The 26,352-nt window shown below is 41.3% G+C and overlaps 1 protein-coding gene and 1 pseudogene across 3 annotated transcripts in view; both read left to right on the top strand.

The window, feature by feature from the left end:
- Glg1 (golgi glycoprotein 1) overlaps positions 1-26,352 on the top strand; it is a 141,538-nt gene that overhangs the window by 38,468 nt on the left and 76,718 nt on the right. The window lies entirely within an intron of this gene.
- LOC104876416 lies at positions 5,035-7,609 on the top strand (annotated as a pseudogene).

Raw genomic sequence — 26,352 nt, 5'->3', positions numbered from 1 at the left:
TGTAGTTTAGGCTGCCCTTGAACTCACTGGGCAGCCCCAACTGGCCAGGAACTGTAGCAGTTTTCCTGCCTAGGCCTACTGAGTGCTGGGATTACAGGTGTGGGTTGCCATGCCTGGCTAGTTTTCTACTTTAGAATGCCTATGCCTACCCATCTGGGTAACTTGACAGAGATTCTCCTAAATTAGTATTAGTCTTTCAGATGTACCATTATTTTATGCATCACACTTTCATGCCTGTTTTTATCTTTGCCAGAGAGGGTCAAGCTGTAGTTTCGGGGCCAAGTCCAGTCTACAACATGTTTTTGTGTGAGTGGAAGTGAGCGTGGTTTTTACAGTTTTGTTTGTTTTCTTTTTGTGGTATCGGGGATCAAACTCAGGATCTTGTGCTTGCAAGGCAGGTATGGTGCCACCGAGCTAAATCCCTGGCCTGGTTTTACAGTTTTAAAAGTCTGTTGCTGGTGGGTGCAGGGGTGTGCACGCCTGTAGTCCCAGCACCCAGAAGTCTGAGGCAGGAGGATTGCAGTGAGTTCAAGGCCAGCATGAGCTACATAGTAAATTCAAGGATATCCTGAACTACATGGGGAGACTTTGTCTCAAAACAAAATTAAAAAAAAAAAAAGACAGCACAGAGATGAAATGTAATCTACAAAGCCTAAGTATTTTTTTTTGGCACTGGGGGATTGAACTCGGGACCTTGCGCTTGAGAGGCAGGCAGGCGCTGGCACCACTGAGCTAAATCCCCGGCCTCTAAAATAATTATTGTTTGTTCCTTTACAGGAAGGGTTTTCTGACACTTGTCTTAGACTGTTGTACATGTGGGGCGCTTTTTAAATGGAGTGCAGTCCATCTACATTGGCATCATCTTTATTTAGGAAAATGTTTTTCTATCTTCTCTTTACGTATGTTGCATTTTTGTAGGAATTCACTGAATTTGTTAGTCTTTATAATTAGTTTGAACATTGGCTATCCAGGGCCAAGTGTGAGTGTAAACAGCATTACAGACTTTCATTAAACTGGTTTGGATTGTTAGTGGTCTACATCAGCACAGGTGTGTGCACACTTGCTTGTTCTTTTGTGCTCGCTGTTCATGCGTACCTTTTTGGGACACTGCTTTAGTGCGGTAGTCATGAGTTTGAATATTTTCATGTCTGTAGTGCCAGCATTTTGTCATAGATATCTTTGCCTACAACACAGGGTGAGTGAGTCACATCATTGAGGCTGTATTTGCATGTTAAGTGGGTTGTGTGGTTGAATTGGTTGAGATTGGTTGAATTGTTTCGTTTTGTTTTTGAGATGAGGTTTTGCTCTGTTACTTGGCTGGCCTTGAAATCTTGGGCTCAAGCAAGTCCTACTGCCTCAGCCTGTCAGGTAGCTGGGACTGTTGGCATTCTCCACCACACTCAGCTTTGTTGAGAGCGTTAATACTGGTGGTTAACTTCCAGCAAAAAACTCCTGGTTGCCTGGTTATAATATTTTGTCATTCATCATATTTTATTGACTTTTTTTTTTTGGTTTGGGGAGATCGGACTCAGGACCTTGGGCTTGTGAGGCAGGTGGCAGAACCACTGAGCTAAATCCCCGGCCCCTTCTAAGACATTTTTTATCTTTTTAAACATCTTTGAAATCAAAATGTACTTTTTATTTCATGACATAATTATACCTGTAATTGGCAGAGGCTTTTCCCCCTAGTAGTACCTAAAATAAATAGTACGTTATAATAAATTCAATAAAGTATGGTTTATGTATTTTATTAATTTGTATTACCTGTTAGGTTGTTTTCGTCCCCATCTCTTATATTAGTTACTGTTTTACTGAATATACTGTAGAAGAACATTAACCAGAAAATCTATGTAGTGTTAGTCTTAGCTGAAATTTTCTTGGATTCTTCTGTGAATACTTGTGAATGAATGAATGAATTTATTTGGTACCAGAGATTGAACTGGGAACTTGTGCTTCCAAGGCAGGTGGCAGCACCATTGAATTAAATCCCCAGCCCAATACTTGTGAATTTAAATACTAATATGCTGTTAATAAAATAAGTAGAAGTAATACAGTGATTCTTTTTCAGATCTCTAGAGCCAAGCCATGCTGGGTGTTATGGGGCTAGCCTGTAATCCCAGCACTCAAGAGGATCGCCAAATTTTTGAGGCCAGCCTGGACTACATAGCAAGACCCTATCTCAGAACACCAAAAAAAAAAAAAAAGCCACTTTATATATGCATCAGAGTTTTTGGTGTTTGTTTGTTTGTTTTGGCTGTATTGGTTATTAAAGGTAGGGCCTTGTATGTACTAGGTAAACACTGTAGCACTGAACTAAGTCACCAGTCTTTTTAAAAAAATCTTTTTTGTTTTTTTGGTTTGTTTTTTTGGTTTTTTGAGACAGGGTCTCACTATGTAGTTGAGACTGACCTGGAACTCACTATGTAGCCCAGGCTGGTCTCTAACTCACAGCGATCCTCCTGCCTCAGCCTCCTGAGTGCTGGGATTATAAGCCTGTGCCACTACACCCGGCTATTTAAAAATGTATTTTGATGGAGAATCACAAATCAGTAATTTTTTTTTTTTTGGTTTGAGTCAGGGTCTCACTATGTAGTTCAGACAGGCTTTGAACTTACACTGTGTCCCGTAAAAGTCCTGTAAGAAACTGTCATTATATTTAAAAGCCTTCTTGTGGGGGCTTGCTTTTGTTGGTTTGTTTGGTTTTGGTTTTTTGAGACAGGGTCTCACTATGTAGTTGAGACTAACCTGGTTCTGAGTTTGATCTCTGGTACCGAAAAAAAAACATTTAGGACTATTGAATTCTGACAGTGCAAGTATAAATAGGAGAACTAGAAATAACAATAAACGAGAATCTGTTAGAGTTGTATTTGAAATCTGGAACCAATACTTGAAGGTAGATGTGTTCCATGTTTGTGAATGACATGATAACTACATTGCCTAGTTCATGTATGTCTACCTTCAAGCCCAGATGAGTACCATATTAGTTTACTGTACATATTTATTGAGGTTTCTAATAAATTTTCACATTTACTTTAAATTATTTATTCTTCAGTATTTAAAAAATAAAATGTTGCGAGGCATGGTGGTGCATCCTTGTAATCCCAGTATCCCCAGTACTCAGAAGACTGAGACAGGAGTTTCATGAGTCCGAGGCCAGCCTTGGCTATGTCATAGCTCCACAGGGCCAGCCTGATCTACACAGTGAAATCCTGTCTCCAAAAAAGAGACCCAAAATGAGTAAATGTTAATTATTTTTCCAACTTCTCTATAGTGAAGCCAGTCAAATCATTGTTTTATCATCTGTCTAATAATTCCAGTAATTAAAGCTTTGGGGGCAATTTGCTAGGGATTGAACCAGTAGTTCAGCACATACATAAGCATGCACACTACCCCAGAGCCACACACCCCGGACCCTAAAGTTTTAAGATCAGTTTTTCTTTTTGCTGATCTTGTGCGTGGTGTTTTGTTTTGTAGTGTGTGTGGTCTCTTTTGCTGTTCTTTGCTCCTTCTCTTTCTTTTTTCCCCGAGGCAAGATCTCACTTTTATTGGACAGTCTCAAACTCTTGATCCTCTCGTCTCAACCTCCTGAGTAGCTGGGATTACAGGTGTGTGCTACCACACCTGCCTCGTTCACTGGATAATTATTTGCAAGAATAATTTCGGTCCTAGGATGAGGATGCTGTTTTTCAGTAAGGATTGTCATTTGCTTCTGCCAGGCAGTTTGAACCATCATTCTAAGACCACCCTAAATCATTTTCATAGTCTGAGGTTTTCAGAAAACTTAGTGCAAATCTGTGTTCAGAACCGTGTAAAAGGTGGTTTACTCCTGGCTTGCCCTTGCCTGAAGATTGTAAGACCTAAAGTCTCACTTCCACTCCACAGAGCGTGAACAGCCCAAAAGGCCTCTACAATGCTGGGCCCAACACCCAGCGAGGCTCCGGGAGCTCGACAGAGAACGAGAAACCCAGGAAGGAACACACCAGGCTAGATGGGAAAAGACCTTTATTAGTCTGGCAAGACGGCACTCTCAGAACCAAGTGGCTGGCTCAGAGAGGCACCTAGCTCAGGGGCCGAGGTCCTCTTATAGGGAGTAAAAGAGGGGGTTAACATTTTGGGCTGACAGACAGGGGACAAAGGTCTACTGACTTGAGCTGGTGGTCAGCAGTCACATGTTCAACAGTCACATGTTGATGAGTAACAGGTACCACCTATAGGATGTCTCAAAGGTCACCAAGACACTAAACAGTTTGTCAATTAACTTGGGGCTCTATGTCTGGAGTCTCTAATTTACAGGTAGATTCAGATCCGGACTTCAAACAATACAAGAGTGATACACATTCTTAGGCCAGGGCTGGAACAAAGGTCGGGGCTGTGGCTACAATGGGAGGGGTTCAGGACACTGTTTCCTAGGCCCTTTGCCATTTAGCAAGGGCTTGTAATTTAGGTCCCACAAGATCATAGCTTTTTGAAATGCTGGCTAAAAGCAGTGACTATCTATTAGATTTCCTATCTTGGGCAGTTCTTGGGCTAGATTTCTGCCCACATTTACCGTCAAAAGGCAGATAGGGAGGGCAGCGGACGTTTCTCCGCGGGGAAGAGGGCAGCTGTGGCTGGAACTAGTAGCGAGACGGAATGAAACTGCTCCGCCGCCACACCGCGGGCCCCAAGGAGCGGCGGGAGTCTGAGACGGCTCTCCTCAGGGTGGTGCTCCCGATGGGACAGGTTCGGCCAGCGGGGAGGGATTCGGTTTACTGTGAGCAAAGGAAAGGGCACTGGACCTTAGCAGTCCGCGAGAGCTCAGGGCTCAGTCGGAACGGAGAAGTACGTACACTGGAGAGTCTGAGGAATAATAGTGGGGGAACGCCTCCCAGAAGCTAAACGCTGCCCTCGGCGGAGCAGCCTGCTGAGCCTGCCTCATGTGTAGGGCGGGCGCTGGGCGCGGCCCTGACCGGAAGTGCTGCTGCGTCTGCTTCCGGGACAGGCGGTGGTTCTGCAGTCGCCGGGAGGGGAGGCCGTTTTCCGTTTCTGGTGGGGAGAGGGCCTAGGGAGGGAGAGAAAGAAGCAGGAAAGGGCAGGACTCAGCGCCTTCCGGCCGGCTGAGAACCGAAGGGTGCTTTCGGCGGGCGGGAGAGGCCACTGAGGCCCAGGGATGTTCTTCCTGTCGAGCATGGTCCATCCCCAGGTTACAGTTCCTCTCATTTTTAAGCATTCCATTTGCCTTCCATTTACCAAAACCCGTATCCGTTCCCGTCAGTACATTAGTTTCTCAAAACAAACATCGCGAAGTAGTTCCTAAGCCTGAGGCTCCCAGCAGGGAGGGCTCTGCCTTAAATTGGGAGGACTCGATGTCAGGAAGGAAAATTCCCTTTTCCAACCGGTATCAATTTTAAAGACGTCCTGAAAGCAGTCCCTATTTTGGACTGACACGCTTTTCCTGTGTGTGTTAAGCCAATACTTAATATAGGGGACCTTGGATGGGCTGAGTTAAAAATTGGACAGATTGATCAACTGGTAGAAAATCTACTTCCCGGATTTTGCAAAGGCAGAAGTGTTTCGTCCCATTGGCACACGTCTCATGTCTGCACAGTCCTTTGAAAATAAGTATGGTCACTTAGATATGTTTAGTACTTTACGTTTCTCTTGCTTGTTTCGACAACATTCAAGAACTCTTCAGTGCATTTGTTCAGATCTACAGTACAGTTTATATACAGTCTCGGGGTTTTAAAATTTTGAAATCAAGGACACGACGTCTGCAGTCCACCTCTGAAAGGTTAGCAGAAATTCAGAATATAGCACCATCATTTGTGAAGGGGTTTCTTTTGCAGGACAGAGGATCAGCTGTTGAGAATTTGGTCAAACTTTATGAAACTAAGAACATACCTGAAGCTCGTCAGGATGCTTTTAAAGCTTTTTTTTTTTTTTTTTTTTTTTTTTTTCATTTTTTTTTTTTTTTTTTTTGTACCTGGGGTGAACCTCGGTCCTTGCGCTCCTGAGGCAGGCAGCGGAACTACTGAGCTAATAAAACTGGTTTTACAGAGGGTTTTCTGAAAGTTCAATCATTAACAAAAAACCAGTGATTCCCTATGGCGAACTCGCCTAATTCTCTTTGTTATAGTGCTATTGGGCATTTATGGACTTTTAAAAAATCTATTTTAGCCGGGGATTTAGCTCAGTGGTGCCACACCTGCCTCGCAAGCATAAGTTCCCCAGTTTGATCCCTGGTATCCCCCAAGAAATCCATATTTATTGGTCCGCTTCTGGACAACTACTTGGCTTGATTCTGCAGTAGATCCTGTTCAGATGAAAAATATCAATTTTGAACCTGTTAAAGGAGTGGAGGAAGCTAAATAAGAATTACGGGAAGTTGTTGAATTCTTGAAAAATTCCCAGAAATTTACTGTGCTTGGAGGAAAACTTCCAAAAGGAATTCTTTTAGTTGGACCACCAGTAACAGGAAAGACAAGAAAAACTTCTTGCCCGAGCTGTGGTAGGGGAACCGATGTTTGTTTTTATTACGCTTCCGGATCAGAGTTTGATGAAATGTTTGTGGGTGTGGAAGCCAGCTGAATCTTAGGGAAGCAAAAGTGAATTCTCCTTGTGTTATATTTATTGATGAATTAGGTCCTGTTGGTGGAAAGAGAATCGAGTCTCCAATGCATCCATATTCAAGGCAGACTATAAATCAACTTCTTGCTGAAATGGATGGTTTTAAGCCCAAAGAAGAAGTAATCATTATAGGGGCCACAAACTTTCCAGAAGCATTAAATAATGCTTTAATATGTCCTGGGCGATTTTACATGCAAGTTACAGTTCCAAGATCAGATGTAAAAGGTCGAACAGAAATTTTAAAATGGTATCACAACAGTTTGACAAGTCAGTTGATCTATAAATCATACCTCAAGGAACTATTGGGTTTTCTGGAGCAGAGTTGGAGAATCTTGTGACTCAAGCTGCATTAAAGGCAGCTGTTGATGGAAAAGAAGTGGTTGCCATGAGCCCATGTGGGGTTTCCAAACATAAAATTCTAATGGGCCCTGAACTAAGAAGTGTGGAAATTGATAATAAAAACAAAACCATTACGGCCTACCATGAATCTGGTCGTTATTATTGCATGTTACACAAAAGATGCTATGCCAGTTAGCAAAGCTATAATAATCCTGCCATGCGGGCCAGCTCTTGCACATGTGCCTCTGTTGTCTGAGAATGACAGATGGAACGAAACTAGAGCCCAGGTACTTGTGCAGATGGACGTTAGTATGGGAGGAAGAGTGGCAGAGGAGCTTATATTTGGAACTGACTATATTACAACTGGTGCTTCCAGTGATTTTGCTAATGCCACAAAAATAGCTAAGCGGATAGTTACCAAATTTGGAATGAGTGAGAAGCTTGGAGTTATGACAGTGACACGGGGAAACTGAGTCCCGAAATTCAATCTGCCATTGAACAAGAAGTAAGAATCCTTCTAAGGGAATCATATGAAACAGCAAAGCAAATCTTGAAAACTCATGCAAAAGAGCATAAAAATCTAGTAGAATCTTTATTGGCCTATGAGACGTTGGATGCCAAAGAAATTCAAATTGTTTTCAAGGGGAAGTAGGAAGTGAGATGATAACTCTCTTGATATGGTTGCATTGATGCTTTTATTGCGGGAGCCTAAGTATCATCGCAGTAGTCCTTTACAGTGCTTTCTTCCTCATCCTTGGTAAAATTCAAGTGTGGGAACACTATCAACTTTTTGCCAAATTTATCTAATTTTGCTTATTCTCATGATGACATCTATTGGAAATTAGTAACCTACTGCAAGTATATTTTAAAAAAATAAAGAACTATTAGGATTGGAAACGCCGGCGGGGGGGGGCAGAAAACAAAAGGGAGATAGATGTACTTTGAAGGGTTTAGCAAATGCCCTCAAAGCAAAATTGAGAATTGAGCTCTCCTAAGCTTCTGAGTAGGTATCTTTTTTCCTTTAGCTGTCTGGGTAATGGTATTGTTAGCTCTCTGTTGATTTTAAAGATTTTTTTTCTTGCCACTCTCCTTCCCCCTACATTTTTAGTTGTTTATAGTTAGAGAGTTGTTCTGAATAATCTAACCTGCCGTTACCAGAAGAGGATAGCCACATTTTCCCCCCTTATTCCCTGTTAATTTATATGTGCATGTGTTAGATTTAGGGTCCTTAGTGGTTAAACCTTTTGCAAATGGAAGACATATATGTAGAGCTATAAAAATAAAACGAGGGACCAGGGATCTAGCTCAGTGGTTCCACTGCCTGCCTTGCAAGCTCAAGGATCCAAGTTTGATCCCTGGCACCCCCCCCAATTAAACAAGCACTCACATTTTGGGGGTAGAACTCAAGAGTCATTAAGTCAGTGGATAATATTCATTTCATGTAAGCACACACGTGTATACGTACATGAACACAGAAGAAAGCTTGCTTTTCTTTAGTTATAAAATAGGGTGAAGCAGTATTTTTCTTTGTTTATAGCATGCCTTTTTTTTGGTACCAGAGGTCGAACTCCGGACCTTTTGCTTGCAAGGCAGGCAGCAGAACCACTGAGCTAAATCCCTGGCCCTATAGCTTGTCTTTGAATTGGTCCAGTATACTTAAGGCAGTAGGAAGTTGCATGCTTAGCAGTATGGAAAATTGAGGCTTGCAATGAAAAAATGATAACCACAACCCACTTCGTGATGGCCACAGTGGTGCTGGGTGCTTTGAAAATGGTGTTCTCACTCCCCACTTTCACCCTTTCCCATTACTTTTCTGAATGGCAAAGTAATGGTAATTTGACATCCTCCTGTTTATCTTCATGCCTAGAGGTGAGATGTAAAGGCCTTTCATCGAATTATTTGGTTTCCTAAAGATTTCTACTCTGTGTATATATTTTCATTTCCTTTTTACCTAATTATTTTCTGTTACATTTACACACTGCTGTGGCTAGAAAAATGACAGCATTTTATTACTTAATAAGCAGTTTTGCTTACTACTTTCCTTTCTTTTTTCATTTTTCTTTTGGTATCTGGGATTGAACTTAGGACCTTAACGCTTGTGAGACAGGCAGCGGAACCACTGAAGCTAGAACCCCAGCCCTACTTTCCTTTCTTTAACAGTTACTGCTCTGGATTACCCAAGGTAGTTGTAAAGTTATAGGTTACTGCACATATTTGGTCTTGAGGTTGGCTGTCTGAGATGTGTCTTCAACATGCTACAGCATGCCAGATCTGTAAATAGAATGTATTTACTATTGACATATAGAATCAATAGTTTGCCATCAGCCCATTAAAAAACAGGTTGAAGCTGGGTGGCACATGCCTGTACTCCCAGCACTGGGGTGGGGGGCACACGCTGAGACAAGAACATTACAAGTTTGAGCCCAGCTTGGTCTCAAATTAAAATAAAAATGCCAGGACCGGGGATTTAGCTCAGTGGTGCTGCCACCTGCCTCTTAAGTGCAAGGTCCCTGAGTTTGATCCCTGGTACCAAAAACATGAAAATAAAAAGACCAGAGATGTGGCTCAGTGCAAAGGCCCTGGGTTTAATACCCGGTACAAACAAAACAAGACAAACAAACACAGAGGTAAGACTTCAAATGAACACATGAAAAGTACCTTTCCTAGGCCTTACTGATAATTTTGTTTATTTTTTGAGACAGGGTCTCACTATGTAGTTCAGGGTGGCCTTGAACTCACAGTGATCCTTCTGTCTCAGCCTCCTGGAGTACTGGGATTATAGGCATGTGCCATCATGCTAGTTTATAGGATTTTTAAAAAAAAAAATAGAAATAATGACAGTTCTAAACATGAGCTAGATTAAAAAGTAGTGAAAAACAGAAACATTAAACTTGCTGGAAAGTAAGTTAGGCAGAACTCTGGCAGACATTGGTATAGGAAAAGACTTTATGAACAAATCCTCAGTAGCACGGGAACTAGCAGAAAGAATCAACAACTGGGATCTCATCTTACTAAAAAGCTTCTGTACTTCAAAAGAAACCATTAGCAGAACTAAGAGACAATCTACAATGTGGGAAAAAATTTTTACCAGCTGTACCTCAGACAAAGGACTATTATCAAGGATATATAAAGAACTCAAAACAATCAGTCCCCCCAAATATAAAGACCCGATCCAAAAATGGGCATCCGAAATGAACAGACATTTCTCATACAAAGAAGTGAAAGCAGCAAGAAAATATATGAAAAAATGTTCCACATCACTGGTCATTCGAGAGATGCAGATGAAAACAACACTAAGATTCCACCTCACCCCACAAAGAATGGCTGCTATCAAGAAATCACACAATAACAAATGTTGGCGGGGTTGTGGGGAGAAAGGAACCCTCCTCCATTGTTGGTGGGAGTGCAGACTAGTGCAACCACTATGGAAATCAATATGGAGATACCTCAAAGAGCTTGGACTGGAGGTTCCATTTGACCCAGCCATCCCTCTGTTGGGTATCTTTCCAAGAGAACTGAAAGAATCATATCACAGAGAAGTATGTGCACCCATGTTTATAGCAGCACAGTTTGTAATAGCTAAATCTTGGAAACAACCTATTTGCCCATCCGTTGGAAACTGGATAAAGAAGTTGTGGTTTTTCTATAAAATGGAATATTACTCAGCCATAAAGAGCGAGAGAATAGATTCATTCATAGGAAAATGGATACATATTGAAGATATACTCCTAAGTGAAATAAATAAGTCCCACATGTGTAAATACCGAATAGTTTCCCTGGTGTGAATATTCTGCAACAATGCATAAGATTCTAATAAGATTACTGACATTTAGAAATGGGAGGAAAGGAGCTAAAGATGTAGGGAAGGTGTGATACGTAGGGGAAGAACAAAAAGGGAAAAGAAAAAAATGTGAGAGAATGAAAAGATGAAAATAAAGTGTTTGTAGATGGGGAGGGGAGGAGGGGGTGAAGGGAGGGCAGAGGTAAGGGGAAAAAAATGAGAATCAAGACTTGCCATGTAAAGGTACATGATCCCAACAATGAATGTAACTGTACTGTATCCCTAAATGTACCAATAAACTCAATAAAAAAAAAAAAAAAAGTAGTGAAATTATTTTCCTGTTTTCAAGGAAAAACTACATGCTGTCGCTTTATCAGTTAGGAGTTAATTCTTTTGTAGCAATCAGAAATTCTAACCAGACTACAACTAAGAAAAGAATTTGCCTCATGTAACCATAAAAGTAAGGTGCAACACTGGTTTGACTACTGATTTCTGTTTTCTCTCTTGGTAGTCTTCCTTCCCAGCCTTCATTCACTGGCAAGGTGGCAAAAGTAGCTTGTCATTATCTGAGACCTTGGAGTACATATGTGGTTCATCTTAGACTGTACTCATTTCTGTCTTAGGTATAAGGCCCTACTTGGACATTTGGACAAAGAGTGAGAAGGGAGCGAATTCCCCCCAGAAAGTTGGCATGCTGGGAAGGCACACAGCAAAAGTTCACCATGTGTACTGAGGGATCAGAATGGGAACAGTGATTTTTATTTTGGAGAGTTTAACTAGGGATTGAACCCAGGGCTTTCACATTGAGCTACATCCCAAGGCAACCCTCCACACCCCTTTTTTTTTTTTTATTATTTTGACACAGGTTCTCACTAGGTCATTAAGTTATGAAGGCTGGGCTCGAACTTGCCATCCTCCTGCTTCAGCCTTCTACAGTGCTAGGATTACTTACAGGTATGCACTGCCACATCCAGCAAGGGAGTTTTACTTTTTGCATGATCCAAATCAGGAATAAACTTGGATCCTCCAAAACAGGAGGTCAGAACTTTATAATGAAGTTTTGGTGGTTTGCTGACTTAAATAGCTTCCTACCTTTATGTGCTCAATCTGCCTCTATTCAGAATAGTAAAAAAAAATTTTTTTTTTTTTTTTTTTTTTTTTTTTGACAAGGTCTTGCTGGGTAGTTCAGGCTGTCTTTGAACTCACTGTGAACTGGCCTTGATGAGCTCAAGGTAATCTTGCCTCAGCCTCTCAAGTGCTGGGATTATAGGCATGCACTACTATGACTGGCCAGAATAGTAATTTTTTTTTTTTTTTTGTACCAAGGATCGAACTCAGGTCCTTGAGTTTCCCAGGCAGGCAGAAGAACCACTGAGCTAAAGCCCAGCCCCAGAATAGTAATTTTTAACCCTTTCTACTCCAGTACATTATTGGTCTGGAGGTGTAGCTCAGCTGCTAGCTTGTAGTAGCATACATAAGGGTCTGGGTTCGATCCCTAGTACCACAAAAAGTAAATAGACAATGAAATTGTTAATATTTATAAAAATTAAGAAAGGTAAATGGCTTCTGAGGAAAGGAATTCACACTTCATTTCTTCCACAAAAATAAGATGTGCCTGGGCTGGTGATTTAGCTCAGTGGTTCCACTGCCTGCCTCATAATGCAAGGTCCCAAATTCAATCCCTGGTACCAAAAAAAAAAGTACCCTCCATCCCTCTTTTAATTCTGTCATTTATTTGCCCTTCTTTCATATGTTAAGTAGCTAGTGTTCCCCACTTATAGGCCTAGAGATAAGAGAAGGATCCCTAGCATATAAGATGTGGAATTGTAGTCAGAATTTTTTCTTAGAGAAAGTTCTGCACCAGCTTTTAGCAGACTAATAAGTGATCTGAAAGGTTTCCTTAGATTCTTTCTGGGTAAAGGCATTTTCCTTTCTTAGCTTCTTAGTCAGATAGGATTTTGCAGCATCTCAAACATTTTCTCCTTTGGTACTTATTTTCTTCCTGTGGTTTGTTTTTGTTGTTTTGATTTGTACTGGGGATTGAATGAAGAGCCTTTGCACTGAGCTGCATCCTCAGTCCTTTTTTAAAACATTTTGAACTAGCTTCTTGCTAAGTTGCTAAACTGTAGAGGCTGAGCTCAATCTTGGTGCCCTTCTGCCCCAGTCTCCCTGAGTGCTGGAATTACTGGCATTTGCCACCATGCCTGGCTCTTCCTGATATATGTTATATATATGATATATGATATATAACATACTTTTAAATTTACATCTTAGAATATATTAGCTTTTAAATAATTGACATTTAAAGTTTTTATTGTTTCTCTAATTCCCTGCAATATGTTTTTATTTTCTTGGCGTAGGAAATTGCATTAAATTGTAGTGAGAAAATTTTTGTTGTATGTTCTACTTCCAATCAACTATTGTGTGCCTTCTACATTCTGGGCATGTTTCTAGGGTTGAAAATACGCCTGTCTCGGAGGATCACTATGAGTTCGAGACCAGCCTGGACTACATAGTGAGTTCTAGGTCAGTCTCAACTACATAGTGAGACCCTGTTTCAAAAAACAAACAAACAAATTAAAAAACTAAAAAAAAAAAAACTAAAAAAAAAAAAAAAGAAAGAAAGAAAATACACCTGTGTCTACTAAAGTCATGCTCTTAAAACTCTGAGAACATTGATCCAACAGTGTAAGTGTATGATGTGAAAGACAGTAGAACAGTACCTTAGAAATGGTGTGTGGGAGAGGAGATCTGTGCAGAGGTTGATTTTTAGACAATTACAGTGATGACAGAAGAAAAGGAGACTTAAAACTGAACAGCACCTTAAAAGGATGCCTAAGGAGAGCTTGGTAAGGGAGAAAGTATGGGGGACACAGGAGCAAAGGGGAGTCACAAGTAAGCACTGGGACACGAGGGCTGCTTCTGGTGTGAGGCCCTGGGTTCCATTCCCAGCACCGCAAAAAACAACAAATATTTTAAAAAGAAAGAAAGAAAAGTAAAGAGAAAACAGGCAGGGAAGAGGCGGCAAATCTACCGAAGAAGACTCATGAGTAGCTTCTGTGGATCTCTCTGTCTCCTCTGGGAGGTGGGGCTTCCCTCTCTGCTCCCCCAGTGTGCTGCTTCCTAAGCTGATCAGGGCAAGGGGGAGGGAGCTTGTCACAGAGCAGAGGCTTGGCACATGCCACTGTGCTCCACCTGGATGCAACAAGGTCTGTTTATAGCACGCATACCTCCGCTGTGATGTACCGAGGGTGGCACTTTACCTCCATGGTCTTCTCCCCCAAACCTGTAACATATGAGAGAAACAACATTCACACTCCAGTTGAGGAGCATTCTACAAAATACCTGGCCATGCGTCTTCAAAACTGCTAATCTCATCCAAAACAAGAGGACCAAGCAGAGATGAGAGGCGATGGCTGAATCCTAATGGGAACCTGAAACAGAAAGGAATATTAAACTTTTTTTTTAAGCAGGGAAAACAACTCTACTATTTTACCTAGTGTATTAGGGTTATACAGAGAGATCAAAGCAGTAGGGTACATAGCAATATATAGAAGTTGTTGTAAGGAATTGTTTAGTGCTGGATGGAGGCTGACAAATGCAGTCAGCAAGCTGGAGAGCTGAAGAGCAGTGGTAGAGGTGTAGCCAAGTGCTGGCAGCGTCCGGCCCAGGAAGAGCCAGTGTTTCAGCTTAAGCTAGAAGATAGGAAGAACCCAGTGTCAGTGTCTGTTTCAGCACAGTCAGGCAGGAGGGAAGTCCTTCCTAACGGGTGTGGGATGGACCATCCTTTTTGTTCTATTTAGGCCTTTAACTTTTTGGCTGAAACTCACATCAGGAGAGAGCAGTCTGCTTCACTCAACCAGTGTTACTCTCATCTAAATCACTGTCCTAGACATAGCAGAAGCACAATTGGCCACATGACTGCGTACCTTGTGGCCCAGTGAGTTTGCATGCAGAATTAACCATCACACCTGGTAAAATCTGAATCAGGTGTGTGTTTTTTGGTTCTTTAGCTGTGGCAAATTATGTTGTATAACTGTAAATTGTTAAGAGGGAGATTGGGCAAGGTATCTGTAGTAGGAACTCGGTGCTGTCTGTGCAGCTTTTTTTTTTAGATAAGTTCTCACTATGTAGTTAAGGGTGGCCTTGAACTCAATATGTAGTCCGGGCTGGATTTGAACTCATGGCACTTCTGCCTCAGTCTCCTGAATGCTGGGATGTGACACCATGCCAGCTTAAGCCTAAAGTTATTCTAAAATGAAAAGTTTATTTTCAAAAATAATGCCACCACTCTCAAAATTAGAGTTAAAGAAGAGAGGTTTAATAAGGAGTGAGTCTGACTTAAAGAGGAGAGGATGGCATTAAGGAGGAGAATGATTTTTTTTTTTAAAACATTAACGGAAACATTAGAAAGCCTAAAGAAGGGGTAGGAAGGACTGCTACCCTCAATGGTAAAAGTTATATGTAGCAGGAAATGAGTCGGCTTCTGCTTTTAAAGTGAAAAGAAGATGTACACGACAGAAAGGTTGATAGACAATTAAATGCCATGTTATTTTCAGGTAAGATTCCAGGTTTGAAGACAGAATTTCACAATGTTTATCTGCCTTTCTCTTATAGGCTGCTTCTTTCCCCTATGATACCTGTAGGGCCAAATTAACTAATGCATAAAACTTCTTCACAGGGGAAAAAGTAAGCTTTAGTAAATTTTGGAAAAGTGAAGTAGCAGAGCACTCGGGATGTGGCTTAGTTCAGTCTTCAGTAAAAGCACAGAGACAGGCACATTCTTTTGTTTTACTGCCTGTCTGTCATCATTAAGTACTTAGAAGACCTGCTTACAACCGGAAAGCTTCAGTTAGATTGAGATGGTTCTTTTTGCTAATATTAACATTTGCAAGGGCCGGAGATTTAGCTCAGTGGTTCGGTGGCCTGCCTTGCAAGCGCAAGGACCCGAGTTCAATCCCTGGTACCAAAAAAAAAAAAAAAAAAAGTGCATTTTCCCCCTAAGCCCAATAAAATATTCAGATAACTTTACAAATACACACCAAAGTGGTGATTCTGCAAAAATGTCAAATGTTGGGTCAGCAGTACATCTGCTCAGTAGTTTAAAAATTTGTCAGATGATAAACATGAAATATAAAACGAGCATTTAAAAGGCTGTCAGGTATATAACTATATATTTTGTTTGAAAATCAAACTGAAAGGTGAAGACCATCTGTAAATAAAAATAAAAACATTTTATGCTCTTACTTCTTAAGCTTTCATTGTCTTTTGAGACACGATCTCTCTAAATCCCTAAGTTGCCCAGGCTGTACTGAAACCTGCATCCTCCTGGGAGTGCTGGGATTGCAGGCGTGGGCTGCCACACCACCTATTACCTTCTTTATATCAGCATATTGCCTGGCATCAAAATTTATTTATTTATTTGTTTATTTATTTATGTGCAAGGGATTGAACCCAAGCCTTTGTCTGCATTAGACAAGTGCTCTACCACTGAGCTACATTCTTTCTTTCTTTTTTGTTTTTTGGGTTTGGTGTTTGTTTGTTTGTTTGTTGTTTTTTTTGGTACTAGGAATCAAACTCTGGACCTTGCGCTTGTGAGGCAGGTGGCAGACCACTGAACTAAATCCTCGGCAACGTTCTTTCTGTACTAGCAGGTGCCCATAGCACATAAAATCTTTTTCTTTTAAAATTTTATTTAACCAACATTTGTATGGAGAACACAGATTATAAACAAACTAAGTAGTCTTTAAGGAGTAAGAGCACAGCTGACACTATGTGATGGTCTCAATGTAGACTATTTTCATAATGAAGGCAGATAAGAATAATAGTTTTTTTTTAAAAAGTTCTTTTGGAGAGTGGTTGAGATAGGGTCTCATTATATAGGTCAGGCTGGCCTTGAGCTCACAGCAGTCCTCCTACCTCAGCCTCTCCTGAGTGCTAGAATCATGGATGTGCACAACCATGCTTGGCTCTATTAATGACTTTTAAATGAATTAACATAGCAGTTAACTATATTCTCATAAAGGAAATACATTCAGCTTTTCACATTTCAGGAATGATAATCATAATTAGGTAGGAGGAAGTTTTACTTACCACACTTAATGAATAGAAACTATTCCTTCTGACCAATCCTTACCCCTATTGGCATGGATTTTGAAAAGCTAGGGTATGTTCTTATGAGTTGAACAAAAATAGTAATGCAAAGCCTTTGATATTAACATTCCTTTGTGTGACGTGTGTGTGTGTGTGTGTGTGTGTGTGTGTGTGTGTATTACCGGGGATTGAACCCAGTGCATTTACACCGAACTCCACCCTCATACCTTTTTATTTTTTTTAAATTTTGAGACAGTGTCTCACTAAGTTGGCCAAGCTGGGCTTAAACTTGGAATCCTCCTGCCTCAGCCTCCCAGAAAGTATGAATTACAGGTGTGTACCACTGTACCCGGCACTTACTTTTATCTTTATGGAGCTTTATTTAATGGATAATTAGCCCTATTATATAATAGCTGAAGTGAGCAGTAAGACTCTCCACTAAAGGAATATATTAATCATAGAGGTTTGTAGGTGCTAAAATACACAGGAAGCTCTGTTTGAAGCTGGGTATGGCCAGAGTATAGGCCGATGTGTGGGCATGCACTTGGCCTGCAGGTGTGAGTAGGTAGAGGTGAAGACAGTTTGCAGATACTGACTGGTAGGTGGAACTCCTGGCAAGCTTCTGGCCAGCTGCAGAAGACTGCAAGTGAACAGACCAAAGCCAGAGTGAGAGCTGAGACTGACTGAGCTAGGGGCAAGAGCAGAGGAGGCTGAAGGTCTGGAAAACCAAGTCCTAGGAGCTCTGAAAGAGAGCACTCAGGTCTTCCCTAGAAGCTGTCCTGACTTAAAGAGTGTGGGTGTTTTTGACCAGTTTTTCTTCCGCTGAAGGAGAAAGAGGGCCCTCTTTTACAGAGCACATACTAGTTTGTTTTTGTTTTTCCTTTGTGTATGTATGGGATGGTTCACATACTAATTATTTGGGAAGAACATATGCTGAACAAAAGCACATTTTGGGATGATGGTGTAGTTTTGAGTTTGATCCTTAGCACTGAAGGAAAGAAAAAAAGTCCAGAAATTACTTTGCTTGTTTCCAACTCCTTGCCGTATACCTTTTTATCCCTTAATGCATATCTCCTAGAAGGACTTATTTTTGCTTTCTTAGAGCAAAAGGGATGGATGTATATGTGTGTGTGACTAATTGTCCCTGAAACTCAGTGTTTCTGAGCCACTAGTCAACCTGTATTAAAAAATAAGAGCACATTTCAGTAATTTAATAATTAACTTAAAATTAATCTGTTGCTAAAGGAAATAAAGCAAAATGCAACATAGATTTATATACTCCAAACTGAATTGCTTAGCATAAATAAGAGAAAGCATGAGGATCCTATTTCTTGCTATAGGACATTCTAGCAAGAGATGTTTTATGCCAGCCCGTGCATGAGGTAAAGTTTTGGTCACTTGCTGCCCTGTATTATAGAAACTGATTAACACACATTAACAGTAACTTTGATGTTCATTATTTTATACAGAAGCATAAAAATTGTTTCAAGTTCTCTTTGGAGCACAGAATCATATTTTAAGTATATTGATGGAATTGATGAGTCAAAGGAAACTGTTAATTATTAGATTCTGTTTTGTTTCTGTGTAGTGGGTCCTTTCACGACATGAGTAACTACCCTATTTTATGTTTTGTCAGGCTGAATCAGAGCCACAAGACAAAAACAAAATTATAATAATTGTAATTTGGGGAGTTTAGAGATCTGATCCAATTTTCAGTGAAGGAAAAGTTGCTGTTGGTAAATATATACATACATATATACATAGTGTGTGTGTGTGTGTGTGTGTGTGTGTGTGTGTGTGTGTGTGTGTGTTTGAGACAGGGTCTCACTGTAGTTCACACTGGCCTTGAACTCACTATGTAGCCCAGTCTGACCTTGAATTTGTGAATTTACAGCCATCCTCCTGCTTCCCAGTGCCTGTATTACAGGCGTGTACCACCATGCTTGGTATGAGCGTGTTTCAAAGCACTACAGGGATCATTCAGTCTGTACATGGGAATGACTGTCCCAAGTTGGGCTGTGACTGTCTCCCCATGCCCAGTTTCACCATGAAGTCCTGTGAAGAAAACCAAGGGGGAAAAAAAAGAGAAAGAAAATCAAGGAAAGTTATACCTTTCACTTTTCTGTCTCATCGAGATGGTCTGTGTTGGCAGAGAGAAAGTGGCCAGTGATGTCACTGACTGTGCAAGTTGAAGTGAATAGTAATAAGATATATACATAAACTTTTTTTTGAGACAGGGTCTCAATATGTAGTCCAGGCTGACCTTGAACTCACTATGTATCCCAGGTTGGCCTCATACTTAACATGATCCTCCTGCCTCAGCCTCCTGAGGGCTGGAATTACTGATGTGCACCACTACACCCGGAACAAAAAGTAATTTTATCTATGTACTTTACCAGAGTTCTTGACCATGAAATAGTTCTTTTTTTTTTGACATTCGTTGCATTGTGATTTTTTAATTAATTATTAATTTTATTGGTACATTTAAGGTATACAATGTAATGACATCATTGGAAATTTGCATCTTGGTTCTTATTTTTTCCCCTTTCTCCTCAACCCCGCCACCCCTTCCTAGCTACAAAGACTTTGTTTCCATTTTTTCTTTTTCTCATGGTAATTCCATTTCCCATCTTCTTTTCCCCTACCCCTTCCTTTTCCCCCTCCCCTTTGCACCTTTTCTTCCTATTTTACTTTATCTATCATACCTTTTGGTCCTCATGATTTAAGGAAGTCCCATCTGTGGAGTTTAAGTGGCTAACTTGTATTTATCAGGATTAGCAGGAATAAATTGAAAGAAGTATTAAGTCTTACCCCTGTTTTAAATAATTTTGGAACAAAGTATGGCTTAAAAAATAATATTGGGGTATTATAAGAAATTATTTTTTAAGACTGATCTTGTGCAAACAGTAATTCCCTGGTTATTTTCTGTGGATTACTAATTTGTGTTGTATTTAGGTTTAGTTTTTTTTTTTTTTTTTTTTTTTTTTTTTTGTACCGGGGATGGAACTTGGCCCCTTGCACTTGCAAGGCAGATGACAGAATCACTGAGCCAAATCCCCAGCCCTGTACTTAGTTCTTTAATACATCTGTCATTTTTTTTGTTTGTTTGTTTGTTTGTTTGGGTTTTTTTGGTACCAGAGATCAAACTCAGGTCCTTGAGATTGCGAGGCAGGTGGTGGAACCATTGAGCTAAATCCCTGGTCCTACATCTGTCATTTGTTTACTCAGGCTGTGATTGGATGCATATGGTTTAGTTGTAGTTTTCTAGTAATCCCATAGTAAATCTAGATTGATGGATTATATCTTTGTATATGATATTGTCAGATGATTCTTTTGAGACATTTTGGACTCATTGTGTAGCCCAGAGTGGTCTTCAACTCAAGATCCTCCTGCCTCAGCCCCCCATGTGCTCAGATGGTTATTTCCATAAAAGACCTGTTTACCAAATTATGGAATATTTATTTATTTTAATTTATTTATATATGGAATTTTAATAGACAAGGAAAATTTTGGAAGCCACAAATAGACCGAAATGATAGCAGAATGTGAGAACTGAAGTTGAAATGGCTGTGGAGTCTACACGTATTTTAAAGAATGTTGGGCTGGGGATTTAGCTCAGTAGTGCTGCGCCAGCCTGGAAAGCACAAGGTCCTGAGTTTGATCCTCAATACTGCAAAAAAAAAAAAAAAAAAAAAGAAGAATGTTACGGAAAATTGCCACTTAAAGAATTAATGCTGTTAAGCTAAGATCTATCTGAATAGTCAAACTTTTTTTTTTTTTTTTTTTTGTACCAGGGATTGAACTCAGGACCTTGTGTTTGCCAGGCAGGCATAGTGCCGCTGAGTTGCATCCCTGGCCCCTAAATAGTCAAACTTTGAGAAGTACTACAACAAGGTCCTATGACTCAGCTGTGGACTTAAATACAAGTTAAAATGTTTCCAAAGTGCAGGTTAAATAAGCTGGCTTAAGTGAAAGGACCTGTAACTTAGAATTTGTGACCTCTGAAGTTAAGGCACTTAAAAGATGGTAGTCCATCCCAGACCATGTTGTACCCAAGTAAATGCTGGATATGCTTTGCTCAGAGAAAAAATTGTTTGTTTGGTTTTGGTCCTGGGAGTCAAAACCATGGCTTTCACACTGGAAACCCCGAATTCACACACACACACACACACACACACACACACACACACACGCACACGCCTCAGCCTTTCAGATTCACACACACACACACACACACACACACACACACACACACACCACCCCCTTCTTCTAGAATTAACAAAAAACAAGGTATTCAAAAATTAGGACCACAGGCTTTGTGTCACCATGCCCAAGAAGGAAAATTTTTGTATAGCCTATTTTCTGCGTATCCTGAACTAGGTCATAGCTACGGCTTAAACTACATGAACTTTAAACTTTTTTTCATAGAACTTAACTCTTATTAAGAAAAGTGAAGAGGGCCAGGGTTATAGCTCAGTGGTTCTGCACCTGCTTGGCAAGTGCAACGTCCTGAGTACAATTCCCAGTATTCGGGGGGGCGGGGGAAAGAGCTTGGACCTGGGGATTTAGCTCAGTGATACTACTGCGCCTGCCTCCCAAGTGCAAGGTCCTGAGTTCAGTCCCCAGTACCAAAAAAGAAAATTCTTGAGCTCAAGTGGGAAAAAATGTATTTTATCATTATTGTTGTTTTTTTGAGAAGGGTCCTGATATATAGTTTAGACAGACTTTGAACTTACTGTACTGTAGTCTAGGCTGGCCTTGAAGCCATTCTCCTGCCTCAGCCTCCTGCATGCTGAGATTACAGGTATGCACCACCATGCCCAGTGCCCAGCTGGAAAAAAGTATTTTAAAAAGATGCCTTCTTGGGCTGGGGATTTAGCTTGGTGGTGCCAATGCCTGCCTTGCAAGTGCAAGATCCTAAGTTTGATCCCCGATACCCTGCCCCCTCAAAAAAAATGACTTCCTTGCTTCTCTCCAGTAGGTCTGATGCTTTTGAAGTGGGCTGCGTGTGTGTGTGTGTGTGTGTGTGTTTTAAATACCTGAATGGAACTCAGGTCCTTGCGCTTGCAAGGCAGGTGGCGACACCACTGAGCTAAATCCCTGGCCCCAGGACGCATAATATTGTTACAGCCTTTAGCAGTGACACCTAAAGCCATATCCCACCCTTACACAGCACACAGTCGTGCTGTACCAACTCAAACTGACACTTTAAAAATTTTTGGTGTTGCTGGGGTTGAGTCCAGGGCTACACACTAGCTGGGCAAGCAAGCACCCTGAGCCCACTGAGCTGTAGAAGCCCACCCCTTAATTTTCAAAGAGTTTCCTAAGTTTTACACTGGTCTCCATGTGTAACGCTCCTGCCTCAGCCTCCCAAGTTGCTAGGGTTACAGGCACATGCCACTATGCCCAGCTACCTTGTTCTTAAAGCTGAGAATGAATCAGATCATGTGGGTACCCCAATAAATGTAGATTGCCAAGCTTCACCTCCAGTTTTGTATTCAGTGGTCTCAGTTTCTGACAGGTGATGCTGATACTCAAACAGTATGAAACCACTGCAGCTTGTGTCAGTATTTTGCATGCTTGGGGTGGTCTACTTAGGTAAATGTTAAATAACATTTTACAGTTCACCTTGCTTTACGTAATTTGTGTTTATTGTTGTTCAGGGTATCGCGGGGAAGTACAATGGAATTTTCACTTGCAGTTTCAAGTTCAACCTTATCTTTAAAACTTCTTGCCTTACACACAGCAGTTCATAAAACCCATTTTGTCAGCTCAGGCTAATAAAAAGCTATCTCTATTACCTATAATTTACGTAATGAGAGGAAAGGAGCAGGCTAGTAGGAAAAAGGCTAGTACTGAAACGAGCGAGGAAGCTCAAAAATTGCTTCCCTGAAATTAGTTGTTACCAACCTCAATTTGAAACTCTTGTTTTTAGAATTGTGAATCTTGTGACTCAGGTTAGGGCTGATTTTGTAGGGAATGAATCTTTTGTCTATTATTTCCCACCTGAGTCTTTTCAAGGTCACTCTGACTTCAGGCATTAGATGAGCTTGTGTGAGTGGCCGGTGTGCTGAGCCCCTGGGAAGGTGGCGAGTGCGCAGTGTGGACGGACGGGTTCGTTGCGGGGCACCATCCTTTAGCCTCTCATGCACTTCTGCTGCCGAAAGCTGCTTCTACACATTGTGCCTTTACAGTAAGAGCTAAAAAGAGTTCTCACTCAAGTTTTTAATTTTCTTTTCCAGAAAATTGTTAGTCATATTTTATTTGAGCCTGTCTTTCTTCGGACTGGGACTTATTCCTAATGAGCCTTAAATGATAAAAATCTAATATTTTTTAAAGCTTAAAATTTGAAAATTTCTTTTAATTTAAAAAATTCTTATATTTTAAATTTGGAATTTATCACGTTTCAGGGCCCAAAATAGCACATTGAGTTTTTGGCCTCTTCTCTCCTGCCAGTGCCAACAAATACCGCGCCATATGGCAGGACTGCTGTTCTTCTCGAAACTCACGCTGTGAAACGCTGCTCCCATACGCTCATCTGTTTAAAGCCAACATATTGACAGGGAATATTAGGGTTCTGGGGCATCACTGTATCCTGTGCTTGAGGCTTTCAGCTCTCTTCTATCAGCTTCAGCATCTGACCACCTTACAAAACACTCAAAATTTCTTGCAGTCTCTAGCTAACTTCAGAAAGGAGCTGCTGAATGACTACAAGACACTGTGCATCTTTTAGAATCCAACCAGTAAATACTTAGTATCTCTTAAGTGCCAGCACCCCCCATCACCATGTGCTTCCTTTCTTTTATTTTCTGTGTTACCAGGAGGTACTGTGCCCCTGAGCTACACCAGGGCCCTGCCCTTTCCTGGTGATAAGTCTTCCTGTCATACTTGCCCCCAGCCCTAACCACATATCCGGAAGGAAGGGCAATCGCAAGAGTGGATCTCAGATGTAGGTGTGAGTGGGAAGAAGGACAGGAAGGATGGGAGGAAAAGGGAAGCTGAACCCCGTCCCGCCGACTCCCTCCTAGAAGGATTGTAGTCCTGTAGCCCAGTGATGGCGAACCCTTTAGAGACGAAGGTCCCAGCAGTGCCAAACCTGCTTACTTATTACAGAATGCCAGCACTGCAGTTAAACACGAATGCTGAGGTTTTAGTTTAGAAAACCAGCTGTTACCTGACGCTTGGCTGCTGGGGCAGCCTGGCTTGTGCGCTGACAGAGCTCTGCATGCCTGCTGCGGCACCTGTGGCAAAGGTTCGCCACCACTGCTGTAGGGCATTTGCGAGGGCTCCACCCCACGACCTAAACACCCTTCCCTAGGCCCTGCTTCCCAGCATTGCCACATTGAGGAATTAAGGTTTCAGCAGTTGTGTGCCAGGGGCACGGAAACCATAGCAGTTACCCTCCTGTGTACTGTAGCCACATTTGTTAGAAATTCTGAAAAGGATATATTTAGGGGGAAGATTTAGAGTTGTCCTCATGAAGTAATTAGGCTTATAGTCTCATTCAGAAGTTTCTCTCATGTGATCCATTGATATTTATTTTCATGGATTTTTTTTTTCTGGATCATTTCTAAAAATTTCATTTGAAGGCTGACCAGTTTCCTGTGGGGGAATTGGAGTGAAATGAACATTAATTCATTTGTAGGTGTGCAGAGGAACTTCAGAAGCCTCTCTACCCCACCTTGATCCTGGAGATTGCACCCAAAGCCTTTGCACTAAGCTACATCCCAGCACCCCGCCCCCTTATTTGACTATTTGTTTATTTATCTTGAGACAGGATCTCTTTCTTTTGTCCAGTCTGGCCTTGCACTCAACATGTAGCCCAGGCTGGCCTTGAACTCATAGCAGTCTTTCTGCCTCAGCCTTCCTCGTCATGCCCAGTCCAGTACTTTTACTTTTTGTTTCCTTTGAATCAAGGTCTCACTGTGCAGCTGAGGTAGCCCAGGAAGGCCTCAAACTCACAATGCTGGGACTCCAGGCATGCATCATCACATCCAGCTAGAAGCACACTTCTGGTTATGTTGTTTCTGGAGACAGGGTCACTTGTATGTAGCTCAGACTGACCTTGAACTCACTGTGTACCCCAGGCTACACCCTAATTGATCCTCCTGCTTCAGTGTCCAGAGTGCTGGGATTATAGGCTTGTGCCACCACATGCTGCTAGAAGCATAATTCTTGGTAATTTTATTCTTCCTCCCTCCTATTGCTTTTCCTTGAGAAAACAAAGTAGTGGGTTTGACTTTATGAGAATAACATTAATTCTAAAAGTGCTCTTTGACGTCCTTATTTAATCATTTTTTTGTTCTGTCCAGCTTGATTCTATCTCATAGCATTCATAACTTTGCTATTTTTTCTTATTTTTGTGTTTCGTGGTGTTGGGGATTAAACCCCGGAGTCTGGTGCATGCTAGGCAAGCAGTCCACCACCGAGCCATATCCTCACCCCCATCCCCAGCTTTGGTCTTGATCTGGGACTATCCAGTCAAGAGAATTGATGTTGAAAAGCCTGAAAAAGATACCAGAACAGGAGACATTTGTTGGAAAGAAGCTGTTTATGCTGGGGTTTGACCACGTAACTGAGAGCTTGCATTTGGGAGTGAAGAGGTCAGATAAGAGTTCCCATTAACCAAATAACAGACACATATAGAATGCCAGTGTGTGCCTAGTATTGTGGAAGGTCAGGCTGAGATTTCTGCCCTCCAAGAAATTTCTTAAGTATCAGGATTGTTACATTGAGAAAAATTCTACAGATGCCATGGGAGGGTGGTATGATCAACCAAGAATTTATTTCATTGTAGTTTCAGTAAGAATTTCAATTTGGGATCGAGTATATCCCAGCTGTCTGCTCTGTGATGTCACAGTTGCATCATAGGTTCACAGTTTTCCTGTCATCTTGGCATAACATATGTGGGCAATGGTTTTAGAAGAGGGCGCAGCTAAAAGTCTCAGTGTCAGCCAGGTTCTCATTTAGAAACAGATACTCAGTATTGACTTTAAATTTGGGATTTTTCTTTCTCAATAATTCTTTCGTTCTAGAAATGTGAATTGAAGCCATCACAGTTAGATTAAATGAATACATCACATGGATACTGCTTTTAAGCCAGGTGACGTGGCGCGTCTGTAATCCCAGCACTCTAAAAGACTGAGGCTGGAGGTAACCTCCAGCCCAGCCTGAGCAGTTTAGCAATTTGGCAAGACTATATGTCTCAAAATAAAAATAAAAGTGAGGGTGGCATTGTGGTACACACCTGTGATCCCAGCACCCAGGAGACTGAGGCAGGAGGATTGCCACAAGTTTGAGGCCAGCCTAGGCTACATAGTGAATTCAAGGCCAGCCTGAACTACACAGTGAGATCCTCTCTCTCTAAATGGCAAAAACCTGGGGTTGTATGTAGCTCAGTGTGAAAGCCTTTGGTTTAATCCCCAGTCCACGGGTGAGGGTGAGGGTGAGAGTAGGGAGAGGAATGTAGTTTTTAATATGAGACAATTGAAATGATCTTTTGTGAGGTTTTTTTTTTTTTTTTTTTTTTTTTT

The sequence above is a fragment of the Fukomys damarensis genome, unplaced genomic scaffold, assembly GCF_012274545.1.
Source record: "Fukomys damarensis isolate Sample0158 unplaced genomic scaffold, DMR_v1.0_HiC HiC_scaffold_32, whole genome shotgun sequence".
NCBI classification, from domain to species: Eukaryota; Metazoa; Chordata; class Mammalia; order Rodentia; family Bathyergidae; genus Fukomys; species Fukomys damarensis.
The sequence above is the reverse complement of the archived record's forward strand: the minus strand, read 5'-3'. Positions and strand labels throughout refer to the sequence as shown.